This window comes from Aythya ferina (genome assembly GCF_964211825.1).
Source record: "Aythya ferina genome assembly, chromosome: 10".
In the NCBI taxonomy this organism is placed as follows: domain Eukaryota; kingdom Metazoa; phylum Chordata; class Aves; order Anseriformes; family Anatidae; genus Aythya; species Aythya ferina.
Window position 1 is genome coordinate 17,295,916 of NC_140306.1, and position 17,184 is coordinate 17,313,099.

Here is a 17,184-nt window from a genome sequence, read left to right on the forward strand (position 1 = left end):
TCTGAGGCTTTAAACATGTGATTAGATCTTTACACGTTACTGGAATTATACATCTGCTTAAAAGCAATGTTATATATGAGACCATCTGTAATTATTACAGAAAATACACTATCACAGAACCACACGATGTTAGGGATTGGAAGGGACCTTGAAAGATCACCTGGTCCAATCCCCTGGCTGGAGCAGGAACACCTAGATCAGGTCACACAGGAACACATCCAGGCGGGTTTTGTCAGCTTTATGCTCCTTCACACTTCTCCCATGCTGTGAAAACAGAAAGCCCACGACGTTTTTGAATGTCTGCTGAGAAGAAGACTCCGCAACCCCTCTGGGCAGCCTGTTCCAGTGTTCTGTCACCCTCACCATGAAGAAGCTTCTTATGTTTAAGTGGAACCTCCTATGTTCCAGCCTGCAGCCATCGTCCCTTGCCTCATTAGATGTCACTGAGAAGCACCTGCCTGCATCCTCCTGATGCTTGTCCTTTACACATTTATAAACATTAATGAGGTCACCCTCAATCTCCTCTTCTCCAAGCTAGGGAGACCCAGCTCCCTCAGCCTCTCCTCACAAGGATCTCCCTTAATCATCCTCGTGGCTCTGTGCTAGACTGTCTCAAACAGTTTCCTGTCCTTCTTGAACTGAGGGACTCAGAACTGGATGCAATATTCTAGATGTGGTTTCACCAGGGCAGAGTAGAGGGGAAGGTGAACCTCTGTTGACCTACTAACCACATCCTTTCTGATACACCCCAGGATGCCATCAGCCTTCTTGGTCACAGGAGCACAGTGCTGCCACATGGTCATCCCGCTGTCCACCCAGGATCCCCAGGTCCCTTTCCCTGAAGATGCTGTCCAACAGATCTCCCAGATCTCCCTTGGGTAAGTCTAACTTTATGAAATCAAAATAAAAGTAGAAGATCTTGAAATATATATTTTATGTAGGGTGTGGGTGGATGGATAGTATTGACCCAGAATGACCTTATTCTAATAAGTAATAATAAATGAAAAACTGGTTTGCAAGTGAACAAACTAGTAGCATTTCAAAGGGCAATTATTATGGTGTTTACTAATATTTAAAACTAAGTTAGCAAAGCAGTCTCTAGAGGGAAAAATACCTTTGGAATATTTTTGTTTGAGTGGTTGTGTTTATAAAGAAAACACGGGTAATGATGTTGTCAAAGTATTCTAGAATTTTCTACACAAATCTTGATCTTACCAGCTCAGAACTTCTATTTGAGGCCCCCAAGGTGGATTTTTATTTATTTTTTAATTCTTATATATAACTTAAGATCTTGGTTTATAGCTTTCCTACCACTGTGTTCTTCTGTGTATTTCCTTAACTGGCTTTTATGTATTTTAGATTAAATCTGAGATATGCTTCTTATGTACATTACTGACTTTTAAATTCATTTTGTTTCCATTAGCACAAGTAGCTTTGAGACTAATAGTTTGTGACTTGTAGCCTATGAAGAGTCTATATGAAGTTTATGAAGTTATTTTATGTCTTATACCAACTCTGAACTTGGCCTCTAATCTGTTCTTCAGTTTAACTTTTACTTTGCTAACTTTGGTAAGAAAATCTGCAAACACCAGAAGGTCTTAAGTCTCATTTACACTGTCAGCCAGCACTGCTGTTGCAGGGAGCAGTTTTCTTCTATCCGTTTTTACCAGTGTAGGTGTTTGCGTGGCTGCATATCGCAACAGATTGGAGAATTGATGTGGGTTAAAGCCAACTTTTTTTTTTTTTTTTTAAACAGTCTAGTTTTAACCAGGTCACCAATGTGCTTTACCACACATGTTTGTGCTGGTGGAAGCAAGAGAGATGGTAAGATTTCTTCATTTATTGACAGTGCTACTTTAAAGATACAAGTACTTTTTCCCCCCCCCCCAAAAAAAAAAAAAATTCTCCCTTTAAATCTTGTCTGTGATTGATTCCATGTATTAAAGCTGTGTAGTAAAAGTACAATATTCTGTATGTCACAGTCTTCTTTTGCTTTTATTCTTTCTCTTTCAGACAAGGAAATTCTAATACTGTAGCATATTTCTCATGAGAGAGCATGACAGAAGTCTAAACTTCAGCCTTTTCTTCTCATTCTTTGCCACAGGCAATAAAATGCAGGTAGCCTGCCACATAACTAGAAAGCTTATTTGTAAGTGTAATTTCTGTTTCTACCCTGCCATGGTGTTCTCTAGTTCCTCAGAGTCAAGGAATCTCCCAGATATTGACTGTTCAGTGTCTGAATTCCAAGTGGTTGGTAGGTGCTGCTCAGCACATATGCTAAGCTCCATGCTGTAGGTTTCAGTGTCAAATCTTCACAGTTATCTTAATACCAAAATCTTCATTTCTAGTTCAGAAATAACTGTTCTCATGAACTCAATACAGAGTTCTTAATACATACAGTCTGTCAATACACGAGTTGATCTGATAGTTTGGAACATGGCTCAGATTTCTGAGATACCTGGTCAGCATTTGGTCTCCATAGCGTAAGCAGTGCTGCATTTTAGGTGGTGTAAGTACCTCAGCTGTGGTGGTGCTGCTTCCTAAGAAAAATCTCTTTCTATTTTCCCTTCTGGTTTCGTCTCCATGGATATCCCTCCAATGAAACTGACAACTTTATGTTCTTTATAGTAGTGGGAAATCTGTCCTACCTTTCCATAGCACATGTCTGCTGGAGATGGCAGCCTCCTATGGGGACAGTTAGTACTTGTGTCTGTAACCATTATAATGTATAAAGAGTAATTTTTTGTAGTAGTGGCAGCATCTGGAACCAGAAACTCATATCATATTGTTTGTTTTAAATCTGTTTCTGTATTTATTTTATTTTTTCCCTCAGTTAAAACTACATATTTTGTCTAAAAGCATGCATTATATTTATTAACTCTTGCTGGTGCAGCTGCACGTAGGTGTGAATTGGCTTGCTGTTTGTATACGGTAACATCAAATGCCACCAGATGTCCTCTGTTTCTGTCTCACACCTGAGTTACCTCCTGGTAATTTACCTCCTGGGGATTTTAACTGAAAATATCAATTTTAAACAAGAGAGTGGGGGAGTTCAAAATCTTTTTTCTTAGGTTTGAAGAGTTTAAGGTACAAGGCCACTTAGAAGTGTTTAGGGAACTTTCATGGCTTGTTCCATTTTGTTAGTAAACATTTCCCTTTACCCCCCACAAGCTTATTTGTGACCTTGTGACTCAGTATCCAAGGGGCTACCTTCTGACAAGAACAGAGAAACAGCTGGGTACTTCCAGGTGCCTCTTCCAGACCTGTTGCTGAAACTAGCTCCATTATCACCATAAGAATTACTCTTCTTTTGCTGAGAGATCGTTACCAGTTGCAATAAACAAGCTGATTATTACCTAACAATGATTATAGTAAACAAATAAATAAAAATAAAAATGTGGTTAGTACCAAAACCAGTTTAGTATTGAAAATCTGGCTCTCCCCCTGGCTTTGGTTCTGTCTGCCTCCTGGTTCTAGGCAGGAAGGGATTTCTGTGACAGGCTGGTATTGTATGGAAAACTCAATTTTACAGGTGAATGCTAACACTTGTGGGATGCACTGAAACACTGAGAGACAAACTGCTGTTTTCTTGCAGGTGCTGTATTGCTATTTTACCCCAGGCCAATTCATTAGTTAATTCCAGCAATATTTAAGCTCTGGGGAACTGACCTCCACATAAACCCGCACATCATATGTTGCCAGCTGAAACCCTGGGGGAGCTGGGAGCCCCTGTTATTCCAAAATGATCGGTAGCGCTGTCACTTTCCTTACCAAATGCCTTAAACCAGCGTCCCACCTGAGAGTTTTTAGGGAAGTTGCACTTTATTTGCTGTATTTGGATAACAATGACAAGGAAAATGTCAACAAGCACGTTTCACTTTTTATATTTTTTCTTCTTCTGTGGTGATATCAGACAGCAGCAAGTCAAGGTGTTCCCTCGTGCCTCTAGTAGATGGAACAAACAGGAGCCATACATTATCCTGCGTTCACTGCTTCCAATCTTAAAACTCTTGAATTATTAACAACCCCGGCTCTAGAAAGATAATGGAACTCTAACTGTATTTGTAGTGACAATAACCTAGAGCAATACCAGATGCTGACTTGTACTCACAGAAGTAGTAAGGTAAGTGATGAAACACCTCCTGAAGGTGACAGCAGTAACAAATAAAAGTGGTATTGCTTCCAGGGACATTGGCTGTAATAGGATGTCTCCCTACATCCTCATTTTTAATCTTTCATCAGTAATTCTAACTGAAACAGCACATTGTGTAATTAACCATAACGCTTATTAAGGACTTTTTTTTCCTATGTGTGTAGATGGCAACTGTATTAGTCTGAGGGTGTAACAAGTTGAAGTTTTGAATGCCTGCTGTGTATTCTGCAATGGTTCCTTAATATTTCTCTGAATTTGAGTTGATCAAGAGTTGACTAGCATAGATGCATTTCCTTACATAGCAGTTTGTGAGAGTAAGATTTTGTAGTTTGCTGTAGTACAGTAAAGTTCCTCCAACACACTTTGTACCAATTTGAATTCAAGTATGTTTAACTAACTTGTTATTACTACTATACTAATATTTTGAATCTGTTTATAAGTAAGGCCGTTGTAGTTTCAATACAGGAGATTATTTATTAGCCTAATAACTGTAGCCAGTCCAAGTTGCACATTCTCATTATCATCTATTGCTAAAGCAGCATTGAAATTCTGTGCACTAGAAAAAGTTGAAAGGATCATTAAGCTGAATAAACAGCAAGTGACACTGAAAAATACATTACAGTGATATTTTAAGCTAATGCTTGTGCGGGCTGCGTGAAAGCACAACGAGCTCATCTCCCACAATCCTTTTTGCAATTCTGTCACTAAACAAGTAGTTTACTGCTGCTTTCCTTTACCTGGCCAGGCAAGTTAAGCGATGAGGGAAGAAAGCAAAGTGCCAGATGCGCAAAAGGGGATAAAAATGGGTGAAGGTGTAGACCTAGACAATGACTGCCACACAGTTAATGATTTTCAAAATGTCATTTTAAAGCAACTTATTTTGTTTTTTACAAATAGTTTTCCCTTAATCAAGAAGATTCTTTTGTCCTTCATAATCTTGATTGCAGCACTTTTTCCTTTCTGGGTTCTAATCCAAATGAGGCTCTAGATTTTAATTTATTGTTTCTGACAACACTCACTTGTATTATAGATTATATAGCATGGTTTGGGTTGGACAGGACCTAAAGCCCATGCAGTTGCCCCTGAGGTGAAATTTAGTTTACTTTTAGTTCTTAAACCTCCATTTTGTATTACTATAATACTGTGCTCCAAGGGCTGACAACTACATGATGAAATGTAGTAAAAAAAACAGTGAATTGTGGATAAGTGATTCATTTCAAATGCTAAATAAAAGGTTATTCTCTCTCTTTTTTTTTTTTTTTTTTTTTTTTTTTCTTAGCTTTTGAGCTTGATCATTTGAATTTGAGAAATGTTTGCATTTGGACATGCTGACCTACTTGCCCTGGTGTTTAGGATTAGCAGGAGACTATATTTCTACTTGTTTTCAAAGGATCAAAAATTGAAAACTATGTGTGAAGGGTCAGGATGCATATCACTCAGCTCTATTTGGATCTACATAAAACCACTTTCTAACATTTTTAATAATCCTGTGTATAAGTAAGTATTACAGAAAAACTTATATTTTTTAAAAAAGAATAGAGCGGATTACTTCGGCTTATTTTAATGTCCTAAAAATATTGGGTTATACTTTGTTTGTACTCTGTTTTTCTTCTGATTATGATGACTATTATTAGCTAACAAATAATAATTTAGAAGCAAATTGTTCCCAAGACTATTAGGCACTTTTTCCTACTGAAGAGGTACTTTGCTTCACTTTACAAGTTACTAGGAAAAAATATTTAATTCTCTACTTCTAATGGATCTCTGGTTTAACTACATATCTGAGTATATGAAAACTATTCAGCAAGTTGGTATGTTCTTCTCATTCCCTTCTTTTATTCACTAATAAAAAATGTACAAAAAGTATGATACCCTTCTACCAAACTCACTTGTTTTCGGCAATGAGAAAGGTTAGCTTACTTGTAGTATATTTAGATTCCTCCAAAATTTTCTTCTTGTTGGAGATTTTTAGCTGTTGCCTAAGAGTGTAGGTAGACGTAAAACAAGAGAAATCAGAAGAGTAACTTACTACTAGCATATGAATCTTGTGTCCAGGAAATACCTTGTAAATATTGAGATCGTATTTCAGTTTAATCTGAAGTAACAACAGTATTGAAGTGTGGTATGATGCACAGACCAAAAAGTTCTGTTCTTTCTGACTTAGTAGTGTTCTAGAAAATTTCTGTACCTTTTAGATTTACTTCTTGAACTATTGTTTTTCATTTTCTGTTTTGTCAAAGCCGAAGGAAAGTCTTTTACCAGAAGCCTAAAAGAAAAAAAAAAAAACGAAAAAAAAAAAACAGGAAAATTTTTGATTAAATAAATAAAAATCATTTGCATTGATAAACCTTGAATACAGATCAGAATAGCTGTTTCCCAGCTACTAAAAATTACTGATTTCTGAGTATATTAACTTTTGGACACGTTCTGTTCACTGAATTCTTGAATGACCTCAGCAATTTGTTTTCAGGAGAAGAAAATTTTTTAACTCCGTTATCCATCTTATTTTGGAAAAAATAGTTCTTGTACGTGACTGTTCATGGCAAGGCATACACTGAAAGCACTTGTGTTAGTCACTGCTTCTAAGTTAGCACAGAAGGTTCTGAAGTTGGATCAGGAAGATGTCAGCTGCATGTCTGGGTATTTTTAGTGCCTTTCTTAGGTTCTAATTAGCAGTGTCTTAAAACACAGTTAAAATTCAGATGATTCCTGGACTAGTTGTTTATCTTATGTCTTTGTAGTAAATGAGAATAACAAATGTTTCTAAGTAGAAAAAATCAAGCATTTCACTTCCATATTAGACTTTTGTAAAGCTAAAAAGGTTTGTGGAGGCAGCTCTAGAAAGGCTTGCTGTGTGCAGTAATAATGTCAGGATTTAAATGTGTATTGATTGTTGAGGAAACTGAGGCTTAGGCAGGGTTGTACAGCTCTGCTAACTCTTTACCAAAGAAATCGATTGTATGGGGCTTCATTAACGCTGTGTGAACTAATTATTCTATGCATACATGGGTCAGAAATCTTTGATATGTTATTTTGAGATCTTCCTACAGTAAGTTGCTGTTAACCCTTTTTCAGTGTAAGTCATGATATAGGTCGTGAAAGCCCAAATTTGATGTGTTACTCTGATAGTCTTGAATATTGGAGAGTATTTTTTTTAAGATTTGTGCAGCACTATATTCATTTGTATATATTTATATATTTTAGGTTTTTTATGTGGTAAGTACTCTAAGGTTTCCATTTCAATATGCTGCTAAGAGTTCAAAAGTGACTACCTACAGGCAGACTTATTTATGTATTACTAAGGAGAAAAATATTCCTGTATCAAGTGAAAGATGGCTTTAATCTCTGTAGAGGTACCCTGTATTTAAATGTAGAATCCTGTACATATAGATATATATACTGGATCATTATTGCTTGGGGACAAGATTAAAGTCCATCTGTGTTTGGACCAAGCTTGGCTATGTGAAATCTGTCCATCTTATAACTAGGTTTTAGTGCGCGCTTTTGTGTGTGTGTGTGTGTGTGTGTGTGTGTGTGTATATCTCTCCACAGAAATGGCATTCCTATAAAATGTGTACATTTTTACTGTTAAAGGCAATCTGAATAGTTAACTGTCTGATAACAAAGCATCTTGTGAGTTTTTCAAGGTAAAATGTTCCCTGGCAGAAGTGCAGAAGCAGTTAGCACAGCTCCTTCGTGCGTTCTGCTGCTGGTCTCTGGCCATGTAGGAGGATCACTTCTCAGATCTATCTTTCTGCTGTCTTCCAAGAGAATTGAAATGCCAGCACTCAAAATTCATGTTTTCAGAACAAAATGCACAGTCTCCCAAAATACTGTATTGACTGAGTAGTTCACCCACTTTAAGCCAAATTTGTGAAGAATTCAAGCCAATTAAGCTAGCTTAGATCTCGCTTCTTTAGGACTGCTCCATTCCAGAGCTAGAATCAATGTCAAGTGTTTCTATTGACATCCTGGGAACTATATTTAAAATTAAAAAAGAAAAGAAAAGAAACTTCCTTCATTAATAGCATAGCCAATATTTATGAATATCTTAGGGTTGGACTTTAAAACCCTCTATGACTTGCAGACATACAATTCTCAGGTTTAAAAAACGGGTTTGTAGTTTAAGTAATCAAATAATGAAAGTCAGTGGCAATGTGGGATACTCCACAGCTTGGCACCGAGCACTTTTTTTTACATGGTGACATGTGCAAAGATCTCAGACAAAAATGAATCATTAAGCAAACGTTCTTTTTCATCTACAAAGAGCACTGGGGGAAAAAACAGAGCTACAAAATACCAAAAGATGTTTTCCACAGAACAAACAGAGGAAAATATATTGGAGTCATCTTCAGCAGAAGACTCTTGCTGTGTTATGAAACTTTCTGCCGGCCTACAGCACAGCTTCTTCTGAGGTCTGATCCGAGCGGATGCATGCCATCAGTTCCGTGAGTTTGTTTTGCCTGTAGTAACGCCTGCTGTGGAGCAGAGTGTAAGAGTTGGTGTTTATCTGGCCTCTGGCTATGCAAAAAAAAAAAAAAACATTTTTTTTTCTGCTGGCTACAGTAATACTCTGAGCAAAGGCTCTTTCTCAATGTAGTCATATCCTTAATACAGCTCAAGGATGAAGAATATTAAAATAAAGTGTAAGAAAGAATAATTGTGCTATCCTGAAGGGAAGGTGAGCTAGCGAAAATGCCAGAGAAGATCCTGACTTTCTGCAGCATAGCCATAATTTAAAATGCAGTCACAGATTCACTTTCTATTCAGGCATCGAAAATTCAGGTCTTGTGTATTCTGCAGGTAGCAAAAACTGATTTGAGATTCAGACAGACATAAACACCGCTCCCATCTAAAATTTACCCACAGAGGAATGTCCATCTTTAATTCAATCAAATGTCCAAAATTGTTCATGTATATATCTTTCTTGGGGGTACTTTTCATACTGTAAGTGTGCCAGCAATTATTTCATCACTTTACTTTACATTTTTCCCCCTTTCTTTCTCATCCACTTCCCTCACCCACCCCCCTTCATTTCTCCAACTCACTGCATGCTTCTGTTTTCTCCTTCAGAATAAAACAGCCCATATTATTATTATTATTATTTTTCCATTTTATCCAAGCTCTGGTAAATCCAGCCTGACCTCCAGCTCCCACATCTTGCACTGTAGATTTTGGCAATGTTCACCTTGAGCTGCTCCTGTTGCCTGGAGGTCTTGTGCACCCAGGGATTCCATGGAGAACGTGGACATGTAAGTCTGGCTTTCCCCAGAAAGAAGCATCACTGCTCTGTCTGTCAGCCCCATGCTTTCTTGGTCCTGTCCCCACTCATCAGTTTGTTAATGCAGAAGGGAAGGCCTGTGTTATATTACAGAAACATAGCTTTCTTATTTATGGGTGCTGTTTTTATTTCAGTAACAGGCTTTAGTCTTGATTTTGTAGGTCTTGTCCATGAAACAATGTCTATAATATTTAGTGTCACAAAACTTCAGAAAGTGATTTGCTCATGGACTGTGAAGTCTTCCATCAAATTCCAAATTGCTGTAATTTTCTGGCCATGGAATAATGAGTGTTTTTTATTATACTTGAACAGTAACAGAAAATTTGTAGTGATCAAACATACTGAACATTAAAAAACTGTAAGAGATGAACATTCGACTGGCCTACATTTATACAAGTCCTAGCCTTAAAAAAAAAGTTCAAATTCAGAATCTGATGTTTTTCTCAATCTTTTTTTTTTTTTTTTAATTATTATTATTTATTCAGAAACAAATTGTATAACTTCATTAAAATTTTCTTTCCCTGCCTCTGAATATATTCTCCACTGATATGTGTAACCCGTATTGAAGTGGTTTTATGGGTTCAGTGTGAGTTAATGATGGGATCTGTGGTGCTGTGCTTACACTGCAAGAAACCTTCATGACTTAAATACATACATTCATTTCACTGTATCTTGGCTGACAGGAAAACAGGCTGTTTCTTCTGCTTATGTATTGTATATTACTGAAACATTGTGACTTTTTCTTCAAGTGCAAAATAGAGCCTTGTTCTGTAAGGCTCTTTTCTAGTGAGAAATCACTTCAGAAATGGTAGTATACTGAGTAACAAGGAGATTTCAATAGCCAGTGAGTGTATTACATGGTTTAGCCAGTGAGTGTATTACATGGTTTATTTAAAGATATTATTTCAGATGCCCATTGAATTTGTATTCAGACAGCTGCCAAATGTCTGGCTGATTCATTTCTCTTAAAACTTGGTCTGCTCAAAAATGAACTTGAAAAGAGTAATCAGTTTTGCAGTTGTTGATTTGTGCATTTACTCAATTTCTCTGTTTGAGAGAGCTGTGTAAGTGAAATAAGCTGTTCCTATAGCAACATGTACAGTCTAGAAGAGTTTCCATGGTGACAGATTGTTGTATCCTTAAAATCAAACAGAACAAATTAAAAAAAGGAACTCTCTCTCTCTCCCCTCCCCCCCCCCCCCACAAAGCTTACCTCTTTGTTGTTTTTGTTTTTGAAAGTGATGTGAAGACAGACAGCTCATGTATAAGTGATAAGAGGATGCATCTCCTGTTAGGTGCCCTTGCTTGATTTTCTTGGCAAAAGTCCAGAATCGCAGAACCTGCCTCACCTCGCTGCAGAGTTTGCCAAGCAGCCGAGGTTATGGCAGTGTGTCTGACTCAGCAAGGCTGCAGGATGCACCATGTACCTAAATATGTCCTCCTGCCAGCACCTTGTTATAGAGAATTAGAAGAAGACTGCTTTTCTTCCAATAGGTCAGACTTGTCCTTTCCATTTATTTGCTGGAGACTGAGCCTGGAAGTCCAAAGGAAGACCAAGGTGGTTGTTTTTTGATTTCTGTTTATACTCGTGTTTTTTTTTTTTTTTTTTTTTTTTTTTTTTAATGAGAGAGAAAACTAGTCTTTGTTGAAAGATGAACTAGATGAACTCTAGCATGCTTACTAGAGTAGTAAGTAGTAGACTTTTCTGGCAGCAGAAAAAAAGTTTTGTGTCTGCCAGTGTTGTAAAACAAGCCATGGAAGGAAAATCTTGGTTCTTTCTCATGTGCGATGTGGTAGAACAGCATCAACGGAGAATGAACCTGATGAAGTCAAAAGGCTTATTTGAAAAGAGCACCAAGTCAGAACTTCAAATACAAATAATAAAATTAGAAATGCAGACATTTCAGATTAAAACAAAGGAAATCTTTCTTCATTTATACTGTTTCCAAATTTTAATGTAAATGCTGCAGTACAGTTGAGAGTTACTAGCTTCTGTTGAAAATCTATATTAAGAACTTCAGAAGTACAGAACATGTAAGAAGGGAAACATAATGTGTGGCTAACTCTTCAACAACTGGGAACAGACAAGGCTTTTAGAATTTTTTAATCTCCATTTTGATACATATTATGTATTTTTGCGTATAAGCCTTATAGGCAAATATCAGGCCATATTTAAATGATATGAGTTTCAACAGTTTGTAAGTGGAAAAAGTAGAACTTTAATATTAAACAAGGTTGTAACTTCATGGACTTGCACTGGATTGACAGTTCTGGTACCAAAGCAGAAAGGTCTCGCACTTTGCTCATTCCTGTTCATTCCTCGCCATCATCCTGAGCCTCCCTTCACCCTCTCTGGACAGAAGGCTCTGGCCATTGCCTGCAGGCAAAGTAGGCTGAGGCAGTTCAATCACCTGGAAAACGCTGTGATCTGAATTCAGCTGTCAAGGCTCCCATCAGCAGACAAGCACCAGATGGGCCTCAGGCAAGCAATGGTTGAACGTGTTTGGGAGTTAGAGAAGCAACAGAGATCAAAAAGAAAATCAAGGTCCTCCTCTTTCACAGCAGCAAGTAGTTTTTTGGCTTGCTCTAGAAGAGAATTTCAGCTCAGTCTGGCATTTCATTTATGTCTGTAACAATCTTGATTTTAACAAGATGCTGATGGGTGGTTTATAAATAAATGTATAGATAACTTATTTATAGCTTTGACAAGGAAATGTATAAATTAGTATAACTAGGTAAAAATGTGCTATTTTTTTGTTGAGCTCTTGCATAGTTGTATAATAGTCTTAAGTCTTTAACTTGCCATATAGAAACTCAGAATTTCTGATACACGTTCCTGACTGCTTTTGACATGGTCTTGACAGTTAAAATCTTTGCTTGTAATATATGATTTTATAAGGGCCATAATTTAAGACTGCCTGCAGTAGCTGAATAACAGGTTAATGCTAAAACTGACTTTATTTTGACTCTCCTTGCCATTTATGAGTGTTGAGGGTAAAGTGCGTTAGTACAATAGAAGTACAAAATCCTATTTGTTATAGTACTTCTTATTCTTGTCTCAAATTTTCTGTTACCCTGTACATCTTGCTTACCTGTGCAGAGAGAATGAATATTTCTATGTGAAATAGCTGCACTTTTTTATGTGCAAAATGTCTTGTACTTGACTGCTTGCGCGTGCATTTAGTGTTGAGGAATTAAAGCGTGTTGTAGAACTTCTGAAGAAAACTTGTAATTAAACAGTTTAATTTTAAAACACAGTGTGCTGGGCATAGTAACCAGCACTCATTATTTCTGTGTGTTTAAAAACACACAGTATAAGACAAAGCCAAGTATTTTGAATGCTTCTTTTAGTATTGAATCACCTGATTTGGAGAACTGAAGAAGTATTGGCTTTTGCCTGTATGACTGATCTGTGCTAGAGACATGGCTTTAAACATTTGCAGCCCTGTAGCTATGTCCTGTAGCAACACACAGCATGCTGCAGAACAGCCAAACTAGCAGTTTCTTCTAACAGCTCTTTATTGAAGGAGATTTGAAAGAAATCGGTGTATCTTTATGCCCAAGTGGTGGATGTAACCGGGTCAAGAAGCAGAGGAAGAGGCAATCAATATGATCATAAAAAGTTATGCTTTTTTGCTACACTTTCCAAAGAAAATCAAGTAGGAGTAATGCTATGAGTTAGTTGTCTGGGGTACAAATAGAAGTACTAAATAGCAAAATAAATAAATAAATCTTGGTCTAGATATTTAAGATCAATTTATCAGAAAAGTAGTGGTGGAGGGCTGGCTGGACTTCTTGTCTATCTTTGCCTGACCAGCATATTCTGTAGGTTAGTACCCAAACCTCAGTGCTCATTCAATGAACAGTAAACATGAGCTTCATTTGCTCTTAGTAGATCCCTTCCTGTACAAATCCCTTTTGCTTACTTACTGGGCTATTCAGGGGCACTGTTAACATTGAGCCAGTGAGAAGCATCTGATTCAGTAGATATGACCCAAATATCCCTGTGTTTTCAGAGACAGCCCTAATACCTGGCTGCGTGCTACTACTTTTTTTTTTTCCTTCAGGACATAAATTGATTACTGCTGAAATCAGAAAGGAGTGTTCTCTTCTGAATCTCTGCCCACTGCTGTACGGAAATGAGCTGGACAGATATAATATGGCAGACGAATTCCCTATTCTAATTTTGCTGTTAATGTAAAGTTTGTTCTGAATGTAATTACAAATTGACAAGTACGCATTCATTCTAATTGCATTTCATGAGACTACTTAATCTTCATGAAGACACTAAGTCTGCACAATGTCTTTGTGTCATAAGCCGTGACTCATCAGAAGGAGCAAAATACAGAACTCTGTGTCTTTCTAGTGCTCTGTGAAAAAGTAAATGGGTCTAATGGTGTTGGATCTTTGATTTTACACTTGGTCACATTTGGAGGCTACTTTAAAAACATGCTGCTTCATTCTGGCATTAGATTTGAAAATAATTAATGATAACATATATCAAAGTATATGGAAAGCTTTTGTTGTTTGATAGCTGAACATCACTTTTATTTCCAGCAGTCCTACAGTATTGCTTGCTTTTCCTACAACTAAAGATATTTTAGAGAGAAAAGGATGTGTGTGTAAGGGGCGAAGAATAAAGGATTTAGTGCAGCTAACATAGCAGGGTTTATAACAAAGCAGTTTTTACTGTTTCATTGTTACTTCTGAAGGGGTTTCTTTCCACTAAGATGCCACAACAGAAATTTCATTCTGATTGAAAATGATCTTCTGATATTCATGGAGCAATCACGTATTAGCTCTGATAAGATAAAAGGATTTTGAAACGATATTGTAGATTCTAAGAAAGAAAATGCAGCTGTGTGAAGTGGTGAAGTGGATAACTTGCTAAAGCTCTGTTGAAGGTAGGAATACCACGGGCGGTGGAAAGAGGCGATGTGCAGTGCTAAGCCAGCATTCCCATGGCTGCTTCCTGGGAAGTTCTTTGCATCCTGCAGGTATCCTGCCTGGGGGCAACTAGTCCAGTCACCTCAGGGAGCAGGGTAATGAACAGGAGCAAGAAAGCTGAGAAAACTGTAAAAAAAAAAAAAAAAAAAAAAAAAAAAAAAAAAAAAAAAAAAGTAAAAAATACTTCCAAACATGCTTGTAACTGGTTCCGTTGAGTCTGCTTGTTATGCGAACTTGCTACGAGCCTTTTTATTCTTCTGGACCTGACTTTTAAGGATGTGCTTATCAGCTGCTAGCACCTGGAGCAGGAACAGTGAAAGGTGCACACTCACATGCTGAACCAGAGGACATATACTCCTTTTCACCAAAAGTGTATGGGCCCTTTAGACGAAAAATAATTTGACCCACTCTGTGATGAATTAATACAGCATTTTTCATAAGCCCTTAGTCCACAAACTGATGTTTTCTAACCAAGAATAAGGAAAACAAGCATGCTTTACAAGAGGGACTCTCTTCAAAAAAGGCAATTCCTAAAATGTTAGAATGATTGAGGAACTCTACTGCCTGGCCAGATGGTAATTAGAGGCTTTAAGGAAAATATTTCATTGAGCTAACTTGCACTGGCCCAACCTTCCCACACAAAGCCTAAGAAATATTCCCCCAGTAGCTGTGTTTCCCCCTCTGGACTGGCAGAAGGCAGGGCTGTTGCTCACCTGAGTTTAGAAAAACTTGCTGTCTTGGGCTTGGCCCGATGCAAAGCCCGATTTCACAGCTTCTGCCAACTTGAGTGCAGGCAGAGGTCACCACTTAGCCATAATGCTAAGGTATTTGGGCAAAAGATTAAACTGGAGTCAGAAAGGTAGGCTTTCCTACTCCACAATGCCCATGAGTAGTGCAGGAATGACAAAGTGGTGTGTTAAGTCACAGCTCTTCTCCAAATCTGTAACAGTGAAAAAATCTGAAATGTTCCCATAGGGTGCTTCTGGAAAGTGCTGGATAAACACAGTGAATCACAAGGCTGTGTGACATTTTCCAGAAATCACAGCAGTTCAAATCAGAGCAGTTAAATTTAAAAAATCCTTTTAAATATTAAAATTCTATAATGGAAGTGCTAACACTAATTCATTAGGCATAACTTTTTTTTTTTTCTTTTTTCTGTAATTCCACTTAAAAAAACAAACGAACAAAAAACCTTGGGTTTGTAAATTGTAACCCTACTTCTTGATGATTTATTTCTGAAATTAGGAAGATTCTCACTTGGAACCTGAGTCACTAGCCTGACTTCACCAAGGTAATGATTTGTCTGAAATATATGGAAGATTCTGTTCATAGTACATATTCAGCACTCATCTGTTCTGTGATTTGAATAATCTTCTATCCATCAATCATCTGCAGTACTTGCACAGTTTAGTTCCAGTTTACAGGCGCAAGAAGTAACTCTAGAACATTTTTTTCCCAAACTGCTCTATTAAGGAATATGATGGAAAGCTAAATGGCAGCCTTTTGCAAGGGACTGGGTGAGATGGGATAGAGACAATATTCTCACCTTCATCTGACAAGGCGCCTGATGGACAGTTCCAAAAGCTGACTCTGAAGACCAAGCCAATACTACCTGTGGGGCTGAGATGTTTGCATTAGTTTTGCAGAATTGTTCACAACTGTTAAACCTTAGAAGACAAATCCCTGTTGGTTTTGATTTGAAGGAATCATCCATGTTCCTGAAAGAAGTATTACAATTTATTTTTGCCAAGTTCTGATGTAGATGTGCTGACTTTCTGCAAAGTTTGTAGGCATACAGAGAAATCATGTATTTGGATTCTAAGTATTTAAGACACTAGAATCAAGCAAACAATTAACTTTTCACCCGCTGGATATAATCAAATTAAATGATGTCAAAATTTCAAGCAAAACAAACTAGCGTGGCATAAGCAGCTATGACTCTGTATGCCATGTTTTGAAATGTGCTTGGAGACGGGGCTGTGAGAAAATGCAGGAGGAGTATTTTGCTTGCAAAGTGCTACAATTTTTTTTCCTTTGTGTATTTCCTTTCCCAATTAGAATGTCAGCACACAGTTCTGATCTTTGAACACAGAAAGCAGCACTTAACACTGGGGATTTAAGATCTTAATTCAGCTCCCTGTTGTGTATACTTGGGAATGCAGTCTGCAGTGATCATGTTTGCTTTCCCTTGCGCTCGTGCTCTTCCCCTTTCCTCCTCCTCCTGCTTTCTCCAGGATGCCTCCACCTCGCTGGCAGCACAGACAGCTTGGGCAGGATGAGTCAGAGCTATTCAGTAAACAAACACAGACTATTCAATTCCCCCTTCCTATGCTTAAAAATAAATAAATAAAAATGGTAGCACCTATGTCTAAGCGGACACCTTTTGGAATTTGTGAAAATGGTTTTCAAAAGGATCTTTAGCCTGTTATATTAGACCAGTTACTGGAAAATACTGAGAGCTTAAAAAAATGACTGCCCGGAGAGCCTGATTAAAAACATTAGTAAAATGGTGAGTCATACAGGCAATTAATTAAAAAAAATAAAATAAGAAAGATGAGAATACTAAGACACAATTGTCTTTGGATAGAAAAAACAAGTCAGGCTAAAATTAGTTTAAAATGTAGTGACTGAAGTGAACAGTGACAGGGAGAAAAGCACCTTTTTAATATCATAGGTGTTTTGATTTAAAATGAGATGAAAATATTTGTTTAGCTTAATCTAAACACGTAGATGACATGTTTATCTTGAAAAATGCCTGAGTCTTTTTGGCATGCCTTTACAGTGGCATATGGAGTGATAAATG

At 37.4% G+C, this 17,184-nt stretch overlaps 1 long non-coding RNA gene across 1 annotated transcript; it reads left to right on the forward strand.

Moving 5' to 3' along the window:
* Window positions 1–551: 551 nt before the first annotated feature.
* LOC311442406 lies at window positions 552–13,865 on the forward strand. Its single transcript, XR_014696631.1, has 3 exons — window positions 552–878; window positions 9,367–9,405; window positions 13,502–13,865. It is a non-coding gene; the product is annotated as an uncharacterized lncRNA (long non-coding RNA).
* The last annotated feature ends 3,319 nt before the right edge of the window (window positions 13,866–17,184 follow it).